Source organism: Acanthaster planci, linkage group LG03 (assembly GCF_054643075.1).
Source record: "Acanthaster planci isolate LZ-2023a linkage group LG03, COTS_SCS, whole genome shotgun sequence".
NCBI classification, from domain to species: domain Eukaryota; kingdom Metazoa; phylum Echinodermata; class Asteroidea; order Valvatida; family Acanthasteridae; genus Acanthaster; species Acanthaster planci.
This window is the reverse complement of record NC_141779.1, coordinates 22,161,957-22,183,582: the sequence shown is the minus strand read 5'-3', so window position 1 is coordinate 22,183,582 and position 21,626 is coordinate 22,161,957. Positions and strand designations below refer to the sequence as shown.

General features: G+C 40.9%; 1 protein-coding gene across 5 annotated transcripts in view; it reads right to left on the bottom strand.

Moving 5' to 3' along the window:
- Positions 1-21,626, bottom strand: part of LOC110991118 (neuron navigator 2-like) — a 227,197-nt gene that overhangs the window by 176,034 nt on the left and 29,537 nt on the right. Inside the window, exon 1 of one of the 5 annotated variants that reach the window (XM_087134828.1) lies at positions 17,475-17,720. The exons of the other annotated variants lie outside the window; for them this stretch is intronic. The gene's annotated coding sequence lies outside the window, so the exon portion shown is untranslated. Of the gene's footprint in view, positions 1-17,474; positions 17,721-21,626 lie in introns of those variants that run through there. 5 annotated transcript variants of the gene reach the window in all.

The window sequence follows — 21,626 nt, the reverse complement described above, 5'->3', positions numbered from 1 at the left end:
AAAGCACCTTTTGATGCAACGGGTTAGTATTAGTATAAAATGTGTTTACCATGTTACAGCACGATACCAGGCATATTTACACAGCATTCATATCTAATTAGCAGCCATTACTGCAGTGTTAGAGGGTCCAATCATAAGACTTCAAAAGCACCATGTGACCACAGGGCTTCCCCGAGATTGGCCACAGCTGCAGAGTGCAAGTATCTGGTTGGCAACTGAATGTCACCATTGCAAACTGGACAGTAAGGCTTAATTTCAGAGTAATTAACTGCAAATTCCTTACCAAACGGCATGGTCATCACTCATGCCATGTATTGTCGTAATCATCTTGATCTTGCACTGGGTACTGGCCCGATGTTTCCCTACCTTTTTTTTATACTTTTTGCAACTTATCAAAGCTTTGAAGGCTTGACTATCTGCCCAGAGCAGAAGCACCCCCTTATTGTTTGAAAACAGCCATGTTGGTCAGGAGTGTTCATTTTGTTGGTAGCGATGCGAATGTGATGCATGTATTTGATAATTGTGAGTAAACCAGTGAAGCGTAGTTCCTAACCAAAGGAGCCTCAATGGCTAGGAAAATTGCGCCCTCTTCTGGTCCAGCTCGGGGCTCATAATACTGTGCAAGGTGCTAGTCTTTGTGTACAATGGCAGATGTTTATCAAGTCACATGGGCCAGTGAAAATACCTATATAGACCAGCTCCACACTTATATATGCAAATCATACACACCCACTAAAATACTCTTTACTCAACTGGGTGCAGCAAAGGCATCTCCTCACATTAATCTATGGCACCTTCAGCAGACATTTTCAAAACACACCCAAACGTGTAAGTAAATTTCAGGCTTGCCAGGCAAACCAGGCTTGCTTTGAATGGGTTCATTATTGTTGGCAACGTTTGGATGAGCGAGGGAAGCAGACACCAGAGAGGCAGAGCAGTATGGTGCAGATGCCTGTTGGCCATACTTTGAGGGAGTTCAACGAGTACACCGGACTATGAATGTCACCCCGTTGATGTATGAGTAGCAATCTCTGGAAAGAGGCCGTGTCCCTTCTGTCCAATCCTTCTTATCCTGCCTCCAGTCCCTCCAACCCCAATGGACCTTTCAGGAAACACCCATGCTTACAAAAACTAAGATCTGTCCTGCATATTCTATCAATCCTAATATACACAGCAAAGAGCGATTTCAGACGTGTGCGTGTATCTCTATTTGTAACGCGACAAAGTCCACATGCAGACTATTTGGATTTCATTAGGAGTGGAATATTGAAACGCTGGGTGTCCATTAACAACAATTTGTGTTTTCCTGAATGGCCTCTTGGCTGTGATCAATCACCCTACATGGCTGTCAGTTTAATTACGGGTACCGATCATGGGTGCAAAATTAAGAGTGATGGGCTCTGACGCAACTGTGCACACGTATTAGGGTGTAATAAATGCCATTCAAATGAGACCACTTTTTGCTCCGACCGAGAAATAAAAATGGAGCTCGGTGGATTTTCCTTAATGAAACACAGAAGTGCTGGAGTCCAGTGTGCACGTGCCCTGTTATGGTATTAGTCACAGACTGGAGGGCAGCCTCCATGAATTTGTTTCAATTTCTCAAATCACTGAGCAAAAGCCTAGTTGTTTAGACATAAAAACATCCTCAAGAAGACAAAACTCTGGGGGAGACTGGTTTAACATTCCATCAATCTCTTTCCTAGCCTCCACAAAAATCTAACGATTGTGGGCTCTGCACAGGAGCAACTACATGTACTAGGTCATGCTTTGCGGCTATTTTTGAAAGCTCTAGAGGGGCAGGCCTGCTGTATATGTGCATGCTGCTTTAATTGCACCAAGTGTGCATAACCAATTTGTCGCTGGAATATGCACAAAGACTTCTCCACAATGTGACTATCACAAGACCAGCCACAAGACCACTCAGAAGTAACAGGATAAACAACGGTGAAGGAATGCCATTGTTGCAGTTTGTTTTGAATATTTGGCAACTTGAATTATGACTGGAGATCTTGTACTGGTCTTGTGCTGGTCTTAAAGGATCTCAACTACAACACTGAGGAGAAAGTGGCTGCAGTGGCATTCATGTGTCTGCCCAAAGTTTCTCTTTGCCATCGCCAAGGGTAAACCTGTGCAGTGAGTCCACGATACAGGTGACTGTATTATGGATTTGGAAAACGCAGTGTGAGGAAAGCAACATCCTTGTTTAGCACTAATGGCCCATGTGCCTGAATTTCCGAGAGCGATGAGTGGCCAGTTCAAGGGTGTTTAGTGGAGGTAGTGTGATGTGTATGCTCCAATTCACAGACTATGAAATCAAGAGTTGTGCATAAACAGTGGGCATCACTGTCCAGCTGCCAACCGATTATAAACACAACCTGAATACAAATGATTAGACTAGCAGGATGGAGAATAGCGCTGACGACCTCGCAATCAACTCGTCAAGTTCCATTTCCATCGTCAATGGCCTGGGTGTAACGATATCTTTATTTTTACCAGGGTAGCCTTGCAGTTTTTACAAGGACTGTTAAAAGGCATTTTTACAATTGGCAAGTTTTCAGTCAAGTTTGGACGAGAATTAACATTCCATTACTCCATAGAATGAGTGAAACGAAAACTGCAGAATGCACTGAAGTGAAATAAATAACAAATAGGTATCACTTTAATTGGGCATAACGCATCTAATGCTGGTTCTCCAATCAACTGAGTAGTTCTTGGGATGGGAACAATTATATATCATACGATATATGACCCAATTAAGAACCCAAATTACGATAAGCCTATGGTCTCCGATCAAGTGGAAAATAGTGAGTAAACAGCTGTATATATTTTATTTCTAGTGACTCACGGGGTTAAGGGGTTACCACGCACTTCTTTTCTGTGCTGGTGTTCAATTTCATAGTTCAGGCGTACTTCAGCTCCAGTTGTGCACAGCCTGGAAATGATCCACTGTGCCTACGAGGCAAAAATGATATTTGGTGGTGTCGCGTCACAACGAAAATTGCACGGTTGGATCAACTCTGTAGAGGCGTGCAAACACAGGGTTGGCACTTAGTCAGACCACGATCAGAAGGTGGTACCAGACAGAAAGAACAAGAGGAGTGTGAGAGTGCTATGCCGGGATATTTTTAATGCCCTCTAACTCTTTTGCACCATTTGTTCTGCAAACAAAGATGAGGAAGTCATAAATCAATTGTATTCAAGTAATTGTTTTTGTAAGAAATGTAGGAAGTAAATTTCAAAATATACGATCATCTAATCAAAAACACTCAAAATTTCCTGGGGATTTTTGTGAATGAGATTTTATTTCAGAAGTATACTCTTGAACAAAAATGTGTGCAGAGTTTATAATTACATGTACATAGGGAACATTGAGCATCTGTATCACCTAAACAGTGTACATGTAATTTCATAAATCATCGCCATTGTAGAAATATCAGACAGGCCTCATTTTAGTGACACTCCAGCAACTTAGATTTTTCTGCTGCATCCTTTTATCAGCAAAGCAATTTAATTACAGGAATTGTAGCGGATTCTCTCGTTTTGTTCCACAACTTCTCTTCCGATCGTAAACAAGACCCAAGAGCCTCTCCAGATTGTCCAATTAGGTCAGTGCCAACTCCCAGCATAGTCTGGTGGTCAAGTTGCTACAGGTTGACAGCAAAGCCACGCAATTTATGGCTCGTGTCTGATCAGCTATAGAAAAAAATCCCAGCCCAGTTATCAAACATCGGTGCAGTGCAAGATAGCACTATACTATTACCGTCAAGCCTGATCAACTGTAAGATGTAACCTGTCCACCATAAAACATGGCCAAGCTAATAAAATGCACAAGTGGTTGTTACCCATTGAATACTCACACACAGAAAAAAGTCCTGAAAAACAAAATTATAATCCTGTGCTTTTCCTGTACTGATTGATTTGCCAACCAGAATCAGAAGTCATCACAGCAATGATACCATGCTTATGGACAGGTGCTACGCAAGCATGTACACATCTCCCACATTACAACTATATGTAGCGAGGTCGTGGGGGGACAGGGGCTAAATACCAAAAAAGGACACTCAACATCCCGGCCAAAAGGTAGGCAGGGGTTGTTCTGGGGGTTTTTTTGGTGAGACTATTCAAAAAGCCAACGGCATCGGATTACAGGAAGAGTTCAGCATGTCTGCATAACTGTTGATGTCGCAAGCTAAATATACATTCTATGGAGCACTGTGTAGCAAATGGTGCTCTTGAAACAAAAGGCACCAACAAGTAAAGGGGAAAAAGGTTTTTTTTTTACAAACTATTGGAGGGGGTAAAATATAACCAAATGTTATGCCACTGCATGAAGTGTCTGAAGGACTGAGTGAGTGTGTACATGAAGCAATGGCCCCTTAAACACGTGCAGGCTTGATTGATGCATGGGTTGTGAGTACTATTGCTCGGTATACAAAAGGGTGATGGAACAGCACCAGTGACATGCTCTCTCTCTTTCATGTCCAGCTAACAACAGCGGAAACACTTGCTTTGTCATTCCATCAAGTTCTTGGCACTGCAAAAATTAGTGACGACACTCGCCCATCTATCCATCACAACAGGGTGCGAAGAAGATTCTTCACAGCTAAGCTACCCTTGCAGCAGTTGGCAGACACTGTTTGGTTTAATTTCGGTTTGGCTTTGACAAAAGCACATTATCTGTCGGTTGCACTGGCAATTTCGACCAGGATTTGAGCATAGCGCGCTCTGGGTTTGCACCTTCACTGGCCACTTCTGAAAATGTTTTCTTATTTCCAAAGCACAAAATACATGCAGGGTCTTTTCAAATATTTGGACTAGGGTTAATATTCAACATCTGAGGGTGGTAATCTCCCTGTCACAGGCTGTCATTCTTTTTTTTTTTATTTTTCACTGTTTCTCCCATCTTCCTGCCATAAACCAATAAACTCAGACCACTCAACCCAGGCCCAGCAATGCCCGCAGTCAGACAACCTAAGGCTGGGCATTTTCCTTTGATAGCCGGCTACCACCGCCAGCATTTTCAGCGCGGACAGGGGGTCGTGCAACACACGCTAAATTCCCCGGATAAGTGTCTATTATTAGTTCATGTCCTTAGGGCTGCGGGGGGGGGGATGGTCGGCTTGGCGAGGCCAACAAACGATGACGACATGATGGGCCCCATTGTCCCAGGACACTGGTCCCAATATGATGACTCACATGCTAGGGGAGCTTGCTCGCTCGTGAAATTAAATCGCACCCAAGAATCAGGCACTGGGGATTTGAGAAGTGGGGCCAAATATGGCCTTGTATGACATATGAAGAGAAAAAAAAAATTTGAATTGGAACCAATGATGGAGCATGTCTCTGGGCTTATTAATGGAATATTATCCTTAATACCCTGTATGACAGGCTTGCCAATTATGAAAATTGTGTTCTGTGCCGGAGCCGCGCAATCTCGAGAAATCGATAGTTGGGAGGACCAGTTCCTGCCTGAATGCTGCATTCATACTCCCCCATTTGTAGCCAATGCAAACAAGAGGAAGGCAGATGGTAAACATACAACACATCAATAGAGAGCTCGGCAAAATATTATTATAAATACAATCCAGGACGTGGTTTTAAGAAAACAAGCACGACTGCTTCGATTCAGACACTGTGACACAGTAGCGGGAGGCTTGCGCACATGCATGCTCACAGACATGTGAGAAGTAGCCGTGGTGTCTGTCCAGATTCTTTGAAATCCACCTGGAAGTTTTATAAGGAATTTTTAGAATTTAGAACGTTAGAGCCTGGTTACTGTTACCTTAAGTGGTTAATGCCCATGGAAGGTTTAAGTCTGAAGTGTGTTCAATTGGATTCCTATGCAATGGTAGATCTTGGAAGATTCAGGTGTAGGTGCCTGGCAATGTAACACAACTGATTTACATTTTCTTAATATCTTCAGTGCTTCTGTATCACAAGTGAGTTACTGGAATCTGCCTGACTTTGTATGAAAAATCCTTTCAAGCATTTTCATGAATTCTACATGGACATAAAATTGTACGTGCACTTCAAATTTGTTGATTACAAATTCAATTTAGAACAATACAAAGTGGGTGGGGCATGTTCAGGGCAGAGGAGGAAACTGAGCAGCAACATTCCAGCAGGGCAGATGAATCTTTGGCCCCGTCCAAATCTTGTATCTGGAAATAGGTCTAGGCTTTCACTGGTTGCAAACAGTCACGGGTATGTGCCAAAAAGAGCAGTTTCAGACAATATTTAATATTGTCTGAAACATCTCAAGAAAGCAAGCAAATGGGGAACCAGAAAGTAAACCAGGTTTACTTTCAGTCAATGTCAGCCACAAAGAGAAGAAATTCCCTGAAGTTGGGCTAGAACCTAAGACCTCCATAGCATTTTGCCAGTAGCTCTACTGACAGAGATAGTCAGTCAGAGTCTTGTCAAGAGCCTGAAGATAAGGCATGAGATGCCTGAATATTCCTTGTTACAAGTTTAACATTTCCAATGAGAAAGCCCTAAATCAGGCTTTGGACTGAAAACCAACATCCTTTTACCCATCTATCAGGCACTCTCCAGGCAAGTGAGGACTGCAGACATGAGCCAAGATAAACCTTTATCAAGTGAGTGTCAAAAGATTTGCTCTCACGGGGCTCAAATCCAAGATGGATCTTGGATTTATATTGTATTGTTGATTTGTATTGTGGTTTACTTAACGGTTTTGAAATGCAGCGAGCAACAGTTCTCCACCTTTTCCCTTCCTTTTACAGACACTTTAACCTGTAATTACTCAAGGATCAGGTTGTGGCACTGGAATTTTCTTTTCCATATCATTTTCCATGATGCAGGTTAGAAACTCGGTTAATATACATAGAAAAAAACACCTTTCAAGTCCCTGCCCGGTTTTGCCTTTTTACCTAGTCCCGTGGGCTACATTGTCTCCAAACTAACAGATGTACCGATACTGACTGATTAGTTTTCCCCAGATTTGTTAAGGTTTTACCCTACAGTGGCATGAGGATGCTTTGATGCAGAATTCGTGGTCAAGTTGGTTTCATTACTGAAACATCTCAAAAACTGAAAGCATTGTTTAATATAACACTGATCAAGCGAACCATCCAAACAAGGCCATCTGTCACAAGAGGGCCCTATTAAAAATCTACTGCACAGAACATCTCTGCCTTGCCTGGCGTGAGTCACAGATGTGTCTACATGTATTTCAGCATCAGGAGATAACAGGGTTTTCCTTTGCATCCACGGAGGCTCTGCAATAGTCAATAGAGGGCGCTATATCAATCAGTGAAGGGAAAAGACTCAGAGCTCAGCTACAAGTCTGGCGGACTGTCATCTTTCCCAAAAGCAGTCATGTCTCACTGGGACTGCCACTCATGTACATGTATGTAGATTGATGTTCTAAATGGATATGAAATGCCAGTACATGAACACATGAAATCACTGACCTTTTATTAAGTGCACAGAGAGAAAAGGTTAAACCAGATTAACATCACACATCAAGGAATCATGCCTCAGTCATAAATGTTTAAGCACAACTTCAGAAAGGTAATCAAAATTAAATTATTTGTACATTTACTAGAATTTGTATTATATGCTTGGGAAATTCGCTGATGTACATAGTTGGTTTCACACGAAACAAAACCTGGATGTACCGGGTAAACCTAAAAATCAATTTGTAGTTGTTTGTTTCTTGTTTTGTTCTTTTTTTCCCTTTTTGTCAAGTTGCTTACCATAGTTTTGTTCCTCTTTCCTTTTCCACTATAATACCGGTACTTCATTGAAAAATATCTTTCATCCGGACAGTAAAATGATTCACCAGGTAAAAATACATAATATTTAGACACTGTAAGAAAACAAAGCAAACAACCTCACAACCTGAACTCACCCACAGTGCTGTTCATCTAAAAACAGCTTGCTGTAACATCATGTACCAGTAATAAACATCCCAACCCTCATCAATGTTTCCGAGTTTCTGGACACAGACTGTGGTAACACTTGAATTTCCTTACTACTGGTTTTCCCAGAATATTAGTCAAGGAGTGATGTAGTAAAGACACAACAAAATCTCTGCCTTCACCAACCTCAGAGTCTAAAAGAAACAAGTTATGAAGACTTTGTTCTTGTTTTCCAATCCAATCCATTTGAATAATGCTGTAAAGACAACATACCATTTTTATTATCATCAAGAAAGTCTTCACCATTTAACATCTGATCTTTTATCTAACCACAATGTTTATAAATTCATTGACCGATCCTTCAGAATGGAGCTCAGGAAACTTTTTATCACCACAACAGGAAATATAAATTTGGGCCAGTGTTTGAGTGACATGATCCTGTGGTCGCAAACCAGGAGGTTAATAAACTCCATCTTAATGGTCTTAAGTTTGTAAATATGGAAACAAAGTTGCTTGATTTACAAAGCCTACACCTTCTCTTCAAGGATTTTAAAGGATTCTTCACAACACAGGAGTACGATGATCAGATTTAAATGCATTCATAGCTTCTGGTTTTGAACCACAAAATGAAAATGTACATAAAATTCACTGTATATTAAATTCCAAGTAAAAGGGAAAGCAAGAATATAAAACTACTATTTTGTAATCATTTATCTTGAATAACACTTTCACTTTGAGCCAGTATGACAGTCAATTCCATCACAAGTCCCTTAAGTCCACCATAAGCCACCATTTCAAGTCACAGAGGAAGTGTGACACAAGCATTCCTTTGTTACTGTTCACCTAGTTACTTGTGGTTTGTTTAGTGAAAAGACTTGCACCTGGACTTCTGAATGGCCTTGGGATGGACATGACTGCAACACTGCTTTCAGCCATTCCCTTTGACTAATCCAGAAATGCAAATTAATAACAAAGGCATTTTTTTGTTAGGATTGTTCAGTTTGCCGACAACTTTGAGGGATTTTGGGTTTCAAAGCTTATCCTTCCTGTCCCCTGTGTTATCTTATGGTTCTCTGTTCAAAATCGATGCCATCCTATCCAAACGATTTGTAAAATTTCCAAAGTGGGCACATTTTAGTTTCTGGCTACAGATTACAGAAACTGGAGCCATAGTGGCACAGTCGACTTTGTCAAACCCTGACAAGCATCCAACAAGTAATTTTTTCCTGGCTGGCCACCAGGACTTACTTCGGGCTAGCAGCAAGTATGTCTGTTTCTTTTTGTCAAAGTTTATTTTGGAAGAGTTTTATGAGAAGCATTTTGAGGTGTTCACTGGAGAATTTTGTAAGTGCTCTTGGTTCTTCTTCTTAAAGTAAGCCTCCATTTCCCTGAAGTGATTTCTTAGTTAAAAGAACCAAAAACAAGCAAACAATAATCAATTATCAACCAAATAGTCATTGCAGGCCGAATAAAAAGTACAGACACTGAAACACAGAGTCCCATCACTTGACTCCAGTTAATAACCACCCCAAACCTATGGTATTCGCGGGGTGCCCAATTTTAGTCATATTCCTGAACGTATCTTATACATTTGCAACCCTTAGTGAGATGGTACCAGGTGATTCTGGGGGTTGGATTGAAATCGTAGAATAGAGTCTGGTTCTTTATATTTAATGTTTTCAAATGAATACACTTCGTTGGGGAATTAGACTGAAATTGGGTTCCCCGCGAATGCAGTCTATTATTAACAAGTTTGTCCTGCTCACTACAGGTACGTTGGGGAATCTGACTGAAATTGGGTCCTCCGCGAATACAATCTATTATTAACAAGTTTGTCCTGCTCACTACAGGTAACCACCTTTTTTACAAAAGCAAGAGATAACTTTAGAAACCTCATGAAACATGTTTTTATCCTCAGCTGAGTGGAAGGCAATGACCTGTCAATTATTCAAACCTATAAAACACACGGAAATCAAACAATTTAGTAAGGGCACTTACCTTCACTCCTCCCAAGTCCAAAAGACCTCAGTGGCACCAATTCAGAAAATGAAAGTCTTCAGTTTAAACAGAGACATGAATTTTTAAAGTCTTGTGCTCCAGAAGTGATGTAGTCCTGTCACGGTGACTACCACAAGATAGGACGGTCTGCCGGTAGGTCCTGCATCCACCATTGCCAGATCATAGAAAGTTTATTTGATCAAATACCCAACCCACACAATCGCCTGGGGCTTACCAAAAAGTGAAGCAACCCCAACAAACTTTTGGGGATTTGGCAATGACACCACAAATCCTTGACTAGTCTCGTGTTGAGGTTGAGGATTGGTGGTCGGTCCAGAGAAACCACAGTGCAATCAGGAAAACAGCAGAAAACAGAGACCAGCTGTTTGCCTTAACCTGGCTAAAAGCCCTCAAGGAGCGGAAAGCCATTACCTTGTCGGTTCCTATGAACTTCAGGGCTATGGTGAAGTTTGCTTGTCAGCAGCTTGGCCATAGGGTAACAGACACACTCAATGAAATTGGGCATCAAAATGACAGGTAGGTCTGCCATCTCCGGAGTTCTCTTCAGTCAGAAATTGAGCTTTATAATCTGTACGCAAATTATCACTGCTTCAAAAAGACCACTGTATCAAAACAAAATTGTAAAAAACTTGTTTCTTACTTGGAGACACTTTTGCAAAAGGTAAACTTCAGTATAAACGGCATAGCGCATAAAAGCATTGTTATCTGCGGTTTTATGATCTACATGTACCGGTACATGTACCTGTATGATGATTTAGCACAACAAATAAGTACAGATTTATTCGTAGTCACAAGAACCTTCTTCCTGGATTTGCAATCAAATCACTGCCCCGGGCCTTCGATCAGAATAATAAATAGACCAACTTGCCTAATCCTCATCATTTATTTCCGAACACACACACACACAAAATCCACCACAAACCTGACCCCAGGGAGAAAAAATAAACACCATATAATATTACAGTTTCGGAATAATTGTGACCGGACTGTTCAACCCACAACCTTGTCAGACATTGCGGAATATTTCACAAGTGTAGCTAAATCCTTTCAAAGAAGGCCGCAGGCCACATTATACAAGCCACGATGAAAAATGCGTTGGTGGGGCAGGCGTCATGTTACTTGACAGCAAATTGCAGGAAAATGTCTCTCAAGTGTCCAGGCATTCACTGTTAATCATCAGTCAGGAGTAAAGAATGTTTAGCTAGGTTTGCTTTTCAATGTCTGGAACAATTTCAGACAAATAAAACATTTGGGATGAAGGCGGTTCTGCCTGTTGAGGTCACTGAACACTTTAGAGGAAAAATGGCACCCCCGCTCGACTCCATTTAGTAAAGAGAGAAACTGCATAATATGTACTTGGTTTTTCTCCTTGCTGGAACGAGAGATGGCGTGCTTTGACATAGCAGCAATAGTCATTTGGTGGTGACTCACCACATGCACACAAGTTTACACACATATGGTGCAAGACATGCTAAGTATGCATTTACCACCTTGTGTTCATCACAAACACCTCGGTGTGTGCTAGTTGCTCGAGTGGAACAACTCATCCCCCACCCCTGCCCCACCAGCCTCTCCTTTGCTGATGAGGGGGAGGCTTCAAGTTGGAGCTAATAAGATTTATGTGAGAATATCATGGATGGACTGCGCCTGGTCTACAAGAGCCAGTGTTAAAGGGCATACAACATCCATACTCCTTCATGGGCACATGGCACAGATTTATTTGACATTAATTTTCATCTGATTGGGCACAAACTCACATCTTTTCGGAGTAACAGTGCACCTGGACATGGATGCATAGCTGAAATGCCACAGCAGAGTCTTTAACAGGCATTTTTTCTTCCCCCCACCGATTGAGCACTTTTGTATACAACGTCTCAGGTCCTGTAACAGGTCTTGAATGAATACGGGCGATTCACAATAGTGCGTCTCTATGAGTATGCAATGCGTTGACCAATCACTGTGTGCGAAATCTGTCGACCCTTTCCAAACGCGCACTGGGTCGACAGATTCCGTGCATTGTGATTGGTCAACGCGTTGCAAACTCTTGGAGCGCACTATTGTAAAATGCCCGTATTGTTGAATTGTAAAAGTCACTTTGACCTTACCAAAAAACGCCAAGGCTGATCTTTCACAACAAAACTTAACTGTTCAACGTACACAGTGCAACTGTAATGTTGCAGGCAAGTTTGTCATAGGACTATCACAAGTCAGGTCAGAAGTAGGCCTCAAACTCTGCAGACAAGTAATAACAAAGGCATACCATTGTCCCTGTTAATTTGAATAGTTTGTGACTTGCATACTCAAGACTAGATCATGGGTGTCACAAGGATTGTTGGGGGAGGGGGAAACAAACTACTTTTTATGGGGGGAGGAATTCCAGAGTCAAGGGGCAACAGATACAGATAATTAACAATTACTAGTGGGAGTGGGCCAATTTGTATTATTTGTATTATTTTTTTTCAAGCAACTTGGTGATTTTCATCCCCTTTTGTCTCTATTTTTCTTTTTTTCACTTTTTCCTCAGTTTTCCTTCTTTTTTATTTCTATTATTTTTGAATTTTTTCCAGGGAGGGACAATACCCTCTCACGATGCCTATGGACCGAATGACTTGGGATTGGACTTGACTTAACCACTTCCCTTTAAAACACGACATCAGCTCCCTGCTCTCTTCATTCCAGCACAGCTAGAAAAGTGCACTCTGAGCTGCCGATCTCCTGGGTGAAATTATGGTACTAGGATCCTATACCACAGCACCCCAGAGGGACTCCCAACCCTCCAATAAGATGGGCTGAAACCAAAGGAGCGCCTCAAAGCTCAGTCAACCCATTACTCTCCCCTCCACCCAACATCTCCCCACAGGCAAATTACACACGCCCCCAATGCCAATGCCCCCTCTGACAATTCTTTTCCTACCACCGCTGGTACCGGTAGGCTGGGTGACCAGTGTTTGCCAGCAGAAATAACAAAGATGTCAAAGTCATTGACTTGTGCACCCCTTGTAATCTGATTATTAACACTCCCAACTCATGGCCTGCAGAATTGATAGCCTACTCAGACCACCTTATGACAGACACTGCACATAACACTGGGCAGACTGAGAAATTCTGTCACTATCTACTTTTTTTAATGATGAAACATTCCATCTTCAGTGCTCAAACTGTAGGCTTTTCACAAAGCAAATTGAAATTATAAGACATTGATTTTTCAGATAGAACACTTCTGATATATTTTACTACTGCCTATAGACTTAAAAACTTTGACTTGGAATAATCGAAAACAAATATGACAATAAATTCCCCAGCTGGCAGTATCAGAACAAATTAGCAAACTTCACATGACCTTCATTCATTATTCATGCGTGTGAGCAATGTCCTAGTGCCACAAGCGATCATATGTCCACTGGTGTCAATTGCATTGACAATTGCCGTGACAAATACTGACTGACAGGGAAACTAGGACTCTGAGCAAAGACAATTAAAATAAGCAGTAAAAGTATATGTCCAAAGTCACTTCATCTGGTGACCACTGCATGATTCTTAGAAACTTTTTTAGACAGAGATCGCTTGTCCAAATAAAACTGCCCTGGTAACTTTTAGTGGGCAGAAGTGACGAGTAAAGTAATTAACCAGCTTGAAAAAAAAAAACTGAAATGAAAGTTCATCTTCCCCAACTGGGGCTGACGTTGATGCGCAAAAGTCTCACTAAGTACAACAACCCACAAAATATTACCAACAAATACTGTTTTTACAAAAGACTCCTTTGCCAACATAGATGCACATGCTGGGAAATGTCAGTGTATGTGACATTTACAAATTTGTTCAGATTATCCATAAAAACCAGTCTGCCCAATGTCAGGCAGGGTGCCTTAATCAACTCCGTTTGAATCAACTCTTTGTTCTCATTATAAATCACCCCCATGACCTATGACACACAGAGCAACGACCTCGGCCATGCCCACACGGATTGAAGTTTGCCGAACCACAAATTCCAGTTCAAGTTCAGGGAATTTTGAGGAAGAGAAAGAGTTGGTGGCCAGATTTCAGAGAGGGGTGACTGGGCCGGATGAACTGACAGACAGAATTTTCAACTGCTGCAGACTCCCAAGGGCACCATGGATGCTTGGTAGACACTCATTACAAGTGGCAGATGGGGCTGAGGTGAAGGGAAATCCTACCAAATTTCTGCAGGATGTTGCTTAAAATCCACAGAAAAAAACAGGTTACAAAAAAAGTTTACATTATGTCTCTTGGAAAAGTACACATGACATCAATAAGATGACCATCACTTTAAAAAAAAGTCAATAAAATATTCTGGGAATAAAAATACCAGTGTCATCCTGTGAACAAAATATTGTTTTATGTCACCGAATAAATGCATTATGTCACATGGCAAAAATACACTAAACAAACAAATGGCTGGCTAGACCAGTTTTTCCACTGCCTGCCTTAATTGAGGTTACCCACCTCACCAATATCAGTGACCAGCTCTCAGCCTATATTTGGCTCATGTTGCCACCTCATACTGAAAACAAAATTCAAGAAAAAAATTAGGCCTACAGAAACCCCAAAATTTGTTTATAGCTCTTGTTGAGAATGTTCTGATCATTAATGAAAGCCACAAAATAGAAGACAGACTAATTTAGAGGAAACGGATCTACAATAAATGTACCATAAGACTACGAGCATATGGAACTTTTTAAGGCTTCTGGGCGCTGTCTGCCGACATACTTACATTTGCTCCAGGGACTTTTCTTTTTTTCAAACATCACTGCCAGCTCCTTCTCATTCCCAACCCAGGGGAAACCCCAGGCTAGACCACCCTCCATTCCGATTTCCACCAGACCCTGAAACCCGCCACATGCCTCAGTCGCCAACTTGAGAATGAGCAGACAGACAAACCAGGATGCCACCAATTATCTGAGGGTGCATTCATCATCAGCAGAAGGGGGACACTTGGAACACTGTTTGGTGGGCCAAACAAGTGAAAAACCTGACTACAGTATAGTTTCCTCTTCAGCCAACAGTCTTTAAAACGAACATGCTCGATGAAGGATTTCCATCAGCATATCCTCCCATCCGCATTTTGAAGTATTTTGGACAGCAGAGGGCATAATACAAGCAATCTAAGTCCAAATTTTGTTCTCTTCCTTCATTTTTACCTTGATCAGGAATGAAACTGAAGGAAAATTAAATATCCACAAAATAATCAGCTGAGGGTTTGAGGGCCCCACAGCTGCATGGAGTTTATGCCATACATTGTGTTTGCCTACATGTATCAGCACCCCTCAAAATACCCATTTCTTGTACTCAAAATTAATTTTTATATGTAAAAAAATATTTTAGCAACATTTTCCAGATTTTAAAAGAGAAGTTTTGAAATCCTGAAATCAGGAAAAATCTTGACAAAATCTCAACCCCACTCAATTAACCTATGCATATTATGCAGAATTAGAAAGCCAAACATCTAATAGGAAAATTTGGTTCAAACATGGCTGGAATCAGAAACAATAATTAAAAACTTTCTCTGGATGTTGGATTCTATGTGATAAAGAAGGATTGACAAGTTTGTATTCACTGAGATGGAGTGTATCCAATTAAAAAATTGTGACATTAATTACTTGCAAAAGGAACTGCTCAAATGCCATGGCATAAGGTATTGCCTACAGCTACACAAACTTCATGTCCACAACTGACAACCATTTACAAGTCACATGAGACAGACTAAATGGTAGTGAATGACAACTTGGGGAATTGTAGTCAATTTCAGTGTCCAGGAACAGAAGTCAAAGAATCGAGAACCACAGGCCTTCCCAGTAACTGACAGGAATTATTCCATGTGCTACCAAACAATAAAAAGCCAGCTGTTCTACTTCGTAAATTATCAACACCTGCACAAATGCACAGGAGAAAGAACACTGCCATTTGAAAATAAAAGATGGGATATTCTGCTAAAAAAGTACACTGACACAATCAGGTGAATCCATTAATAGTGCATCTGCCCTTTATGCAAATGCAAGCTGTTAACTGGTGGTACTAGACAAAAAAAGATAATGTACCTGCAAAACCCAATGACAGAATTCATTCAAAATGCTTACTGACATTTTATGACATTTTTCCCTATTAGCTATTGTGCTAGACTTCCAAGGTTTTGACAGATGCTGCAAAATGTGGAGAAATACCGGCAGGACAATTTACAACAGAAACATGCTAATTTTGCATGCACAGTTACCACTGTACCTGATCACAATTCGACGTAAACTAAAGTGCAATGAATCTGGCGAGGTTAGTGTGTGCACAAGTAATAATCAATACCTGTTACAGGAACCAAATGCACTTCTATAGTACAGTAACCTGCAACAACTATGCATGTCATAGTCGAGGGAATGACCTCACAAATTACTTTATTGTATTTCTGCATGTACATGTAGTTTGTTTCATATTTCAGGAATATAGATACAATGAACAGGTGGGAAAAAATAGTGCAGTTCTAACCAAAATTTGCAAATATGACAATCTGGTAAATGTTTGAACTTTGTCTCCAATAGATAATCCAATTGTCCAATAGAATCATGCAGTTCTGACTTCAGCTACAATGTCCATTTCATTTTCAACAATCTATTTTGCAAAGAAAATTTTGACAAGCAACAAGTATTAACTTTGGAGCCTCCAGAACACAGCAAAACATCAGAAGTCTGGTAAACTGGCCCAACGGTATGAGGCTAGAATTAAATTCATCACATCTTGCAGAACGCTCAAGCGTAAGCCATTTTCACACAAAATGAAATATTTGTCATTATGGTGCATCACCAAATGCTCAAAAAGGGCCTACGTCCCCATGCGACTTCAGACAGCCGACAACGGCCCTATTAACTTCAGGTGAAAGTCCACTCCTCTGAGGACTTCGCCACTGTCCCACACCATGGGTTGGGTTTCTGCAATAACTGGGTCCTTAGATGAAAATGGCATGCCCTGAATCCAGATTATGAGGATATGACTGGGCCAGATGGGATAACAAATGTTGACATAAGAGGCACTCGGCTTGACTATTCCCTGGCATTTCTCGAGGGATCTGTCCCAATAACAAGTACTGGTTATTGATTTCTATTTTACTTAATTATTATTTCTAACGTTCGTGATTATGTATGTCATTTCAAAAATCAACCTACAGACTCATTGAACAATTTCTTTTTTTTTTCTCTCAGCTCTCAGAATTATCTGATATGAAGATTTTGAGAAACGATTTATCACAGGGAAAAGTTTGACTTCCTGCATGTTTTGGATGATTACTTCGTACTCTCATTTCATTTGTGGAATCCAACAAAATACAAGAGCTTGTCAAGCATGCCAAACAAAACTGCAGTATTTCTCTCTTGAACTAACTACTGATAAAGCCCACAACTTACGGCAGTGAACAGAGACAGAAGTGACACTAGTCAACAAGTCTAAAATTGGCTCAAATTAAAGAAAAACAAACTGCCCATTAATGGTTGAAGCAAAAGTAAAATACTAGCAAATAAAAACAACTGACCCAAAGTCCAAGAAATAATTCTCTCGACAGCAGCTTACCTTCTGCAAAGCCTGGATGGCCTTTTCAAATGAAACCAGTCACTTGATGAATATTGATGAACTTGATGGGCAAGCTGCGGAAATATGAACTGCTACCGACTGGCAGGAATGTATGAGTATCACACTCCAAAATCATTCAAAGGTATATAAGTAGACATAACAACTTTTGAAAGTGATCCGCTTAATGTCAGCAACCACCACCAACTCAATACTAACATGGGTTAAGGAATCATAACACCACAAGTGCACGGTGTGATGTTATGGAACACAGCACATGGCACAGTGTTATGACTGACTCTGCAGTAAGTTACACGCATGATTATACCTGCAACTGTGGATGATACCACTTTCAGATATGGGTGTGTGCCGCAGGGATCGGCGCCGTGTGTCAATTTCACACGCACTCCGTATTCGTGTGTGGGATGTGACTGTGTGCCATTCCCATAGTTTAATCAGAACCATTAGAAATGTTTTCATGAAGTAATAGAGACATGCTCCAGTTGTAGGCTTCTGTTTTACCAGTACATGTACAAGTACATGTACATGTACATACATGTTACATGTACATACATGTTACATGTACTAGTACATGTACATGTATGTACATGTACATGTATGTCAAAAGTCCAAGCATTGAGTAAGTCATCTCGTGATACTGGTGTCTGTCCTGGCTGTTCGCCACTGAGAACCCTGGCTCACAAACAGGTCTCTGGAGGCTGCTTCAAGACACATGTGCAATGGAGGGAGCAAGACAGTAACAAAAACTAATGTGAGCATCATAGCTGATGTACGATTAAGCTGATACTAAACAGGCCTCATTCCAATGGTGCACCTGACTAAATTACCGTAACTTGATTGCATTTCACTTCCGTCTTCTTAGCAGGCAACAAGACATCAGCATATATCAGTACTTTAGGCAGGATTTTAAAAGTAAAAAAAGTCCACGAACATACCCCTTTACCTTTCTGTTTCCCACAATACCCAACAAAAACAAAAATGTGGGGTTCCATTTGATTCAATCTGTGATCATGATGTATCTAAATCCAGTGTATACATGTACATGGGGAAGCTCTCTTTATCAACATTGACTCTTTTTGTCATCCATCTTAGACAAACATTCAGTCTCCCACAATGATTCTCCCCCCCCCCCGGATTCCTATTTGTATCTGGTGGAACCACCTGAGAGGGGGATAGCCCACAATGCACGGGTATCCTTTAACCAGGAGAACCTGCGAGGCTTCCTTGCCTAATATTAAACCATAATTGGCTGTTTTGTTGGGAAGTGGCATTAAGTGTACGCCATGCAAAGAAATGACGCAAATATGGGGGTGTTTCAGATGACAGTAGTCTTTCCTTGAGGGCGCTCTTTGAAGGGACTTTTCACATAGCCTGTTTTACAGGTTGGCAGACATTACTAACAAACTACTTGTACCAAAAAAGGGTTTTCAAAAAATAATGCTAGAAAAGTGTACATATTCCCTAAAGTTCACCCTGAACAAGTTTACCCCAGTCTAATGAGTAGACAACCATTAACTTCAAGGATGTAAATTCTTCAAGTCTCCAAATCCTAGGTAAAAATAACAGGGTCTAAATTAAATCCTCTGTGGCCTCCACTTGATCCTTTTACACACCCGACTGACTTTCAATCACATTTTTCGGACTGCGTTTGTAAACAGAACCAACTCCAATCCAAAACTTCCTTTCTGCAGAGGTGAGAAGAGTCATTTACTGCAACCAACAACAAGCTGTACCAGAATAATGCAAACCTCCCTAAACTAGATGATTTGAATAGTCACCCGGCCTCGCTCCACAATGGTGGTCTAATGCCATCAGGAAATTGAGCATGCAGGACAAAACATCCCTCTGAACTCTTGAGTTACCTTGGCGTGCTTTGCTGAGCTCTCCATTCACCAAGCTCCCTATTAACCGACCTCGGTAATGCCTCCAATCCACACGATCCACCCCACCCACCTCACCCACCTCCTCGTCCCATCTACATGTTGGTTGAAAACCTAAAGAAAATGTTTTCTTTTCACTTGTTCCAGGTAAACGCAGTAATGTAGAACGATGCTCATCTGCATCTTTATCATAATCAAAGAGGCTATTTTCCAGGTAAATGAACTGTTTACCTTAGAAGCCAGTAAGTTACTGTAACATAAGAAATGATAATAAGAAATATGTACTTTCAAACAGAAATATGTTTCCATTTAGAGAAACAAAGGGGGGTGCTTTCAAGTTGTTATTCTTTTTTCACTGCAATCAGGAACTGCAACAAGAAAATCCAACAGGTGTCTTGGACCAAAGAATATGATTACCCAGGACCCTTCTCTCCAAATCACATCTTTCCCACTAAAGGGCAAGGATTAATATAACTGTTAACTGTTCATACCCACTGAGCACCAAGAATTCAGGGATAATCCTATTAAGTTAGCTTAGACCAGTTAATCTTAATCCCTATTGTAATCCCTATTGACTATCGATTGCTAGTTTAACACTGGGCAGGTATGAAAGAATGCTGCAGTCTGCACAAGGAAATTAAGAGACTGAACTTTTCTTTTTTAATATTTCAAACATTCGAAGGTACAGAGGGACTGTGAAACCAGAGCAGTTGGTACTTTTTAACCACTTGTCAATGGCTTACTTTCAAATGTATGAAAAATTTAGCAAGCAAGTTTTTTTTTTTAAGCCAAGAGACATTTGAAAAGTATTTGTACGATATTTCTTAGCACAACCTCAAATTTTTCAATACCCTAGTGTGCATTATTGGCTACCATGCATGCAAAATGACTAAATTGAAGTTCAACGCACAGTTTGCCTCAACAGATACCTACGACTGTGTCTTGTATGCCCATAATAAAGGGGCATTTGTGTCTTTTAAACGTCACCTGGTGCATTTGATGTTTCATCAGCCAGCAGTGTCTACCGGTATACGTACATGTACATACAGCCTAGCCAGATCTTTGTGTGATGAAGCCCTTGTCAACAGAGGGCAGCATATAATGTGACCACTAACAAGAACTCTTGAAGCTGTTTAGCTCAACAGTGATAAAACAACTAGGGTCTGCTCGTTTTAGGTCACAGTTGTGTTTTTTCCTACAAGTGGCTGCTAAAACTACATGCGTGGCTAGCCATCAGAACAAAAGTACCGGTAAAAGAACAATTCCTAAAATGTTAAAAATTCCACACTGCTATCACAACACCAAACAAACATCCAGCTCTCTTTAAACTTAACGGGTACAAATGTACAGATTGAGGAAATTTGAGGTGAACAACCACAAAGTGTGATTTTTCAGCAAACTCTGGCCACCCATACAAATTGTAGGCAAGATGAAAATGGTCTATTACAACCCCCGCCAACAAAAAAATCAACAGACTAATGCCTTAGAAGGTTCCAAAGTTGTTTTGAAAACATATACATGTATTCTGACAGGTCTGCTGTGTGTACTGGTATTTAATATTACTTTCAAAGCCACTTATTTTCCTGTTAATTGTACGTGGTGCATTGATAACGCACTGAACAGTGATACTGCCCTCAAGTGCCGAAGACTTGCATATGAATTCATTGCAGAAACAATGAACAAACAGCTATCTGTACACCCCCCACCCCTATACCTCCATCGATGCATTCAACTAGGTGAATGTTTAGCACCTGTTTGTTTAAACTTTGTTTAAGAAGGATATCACACTGGCATGAAGTGAGACACAGATCAGTTCTCCCACACTAATTGTCAATACAATACATGTATCACTTCAAATGTATGTGTGTAATTTTTTTCCCCTTTTCATACCAGAGGGGCCAAGGACAGAATGGAAAAAGCAAACTGAACGAGATGATTATGGGCATGGAAGTCCCTGGACGGTGCCTGCGTCTATGTAAACATTGCACTGGGGTATACCCAGGACTATTAGAAGGGGAGACTGGAGATGCAATGGCTTGGGATTCCCAAACGGGATCCACAGACTGGGGGAGGACATGGGCTCTCCTCCCCTGAACAAAAATTGTTTGAAAGAGCATTGAATCCTACACTCTATCTGGTGCATTTTAAATAGCCAAACCAACAAATCCAAAAGTTCTCTTTTGTAGCCAATTCACTGGTAAAACAATGGAGGATTACCAAGGATTACAAAAGGAAAGTTTACTAAAACCACGGT